Genomic DNA, 683 nt, shown 5'->3' with positions numbered 1-683 from the left:
TACCATTTTGAAATTAATTTTTTAAAATTTTTTTTTAAATTTTGAAATTAATTTTTGGTTATTTCCGGTTATGGGTCGGTTAGATGAATATCTAACAATAAATAATCCAAAATATATTGTAATTAGGTAGATTAGCATAATATAACCGAAATAAGCCGAATATAAGAAAACTAGGCAAACATACCAATACAAAAATACCAAATTGGGAAAAATTATTTTTTTGGTTCGGTTCGGTTTAGTCGGTTATTTAATCATTCTAATTTGAGGGTTGGCTGAGATACCGTTTATGACTGCTGAGTTATCTTTCCAGCATCGACAGTTACAATGAGAGGGAAAGTGAACGGTTTTTAAACCGCGAAAAAAAAAACTCTCTGTCCTTATCGTCGGCGAAATCTAACCCTAATTCCGCCGGCGATAATCTGTCTTTTTCTACTCTCCCGCCATCATCTCTCGCCGTCCTCGCTCGATATCCTCATTCGCTCTTTCTTCTCTTCGTCGTCGCTGGTCTTGTTCGTTTCCGTCTAAGCCGTCTCGTCTTCGAGTTCCAGTATGTGTCTTCCTATTTATTTTTGAGTTACGGGTGATTGTCGCCGTCTTGGATGGCTGAGTTTGGACTGAGTTATCTTATGCTTTACGACTGAGTTATGTATTATGGCGGAGTTATTATATGCCTTGCGTTTGCC

Source organism: Camelina sativa, chromosome 9, assembly GCF_030686135.1.
Source record: "Camelina sativa cultivar CO46 ecotype springtype chromosome 9, ASM3068613v1".
In the NCBI taxonomy this organism is placed as follows: Eukaryota; Viridiplantae; Streptophyta; class Magnoliopsida; order Brassicales; family Brassicaceae; genus Camelina; species Camelina sativa.
The sequence above is the reverse complement of the archived record's forward strand: the minus strand, read 5'-3'. Positions refer to the sequence as shown.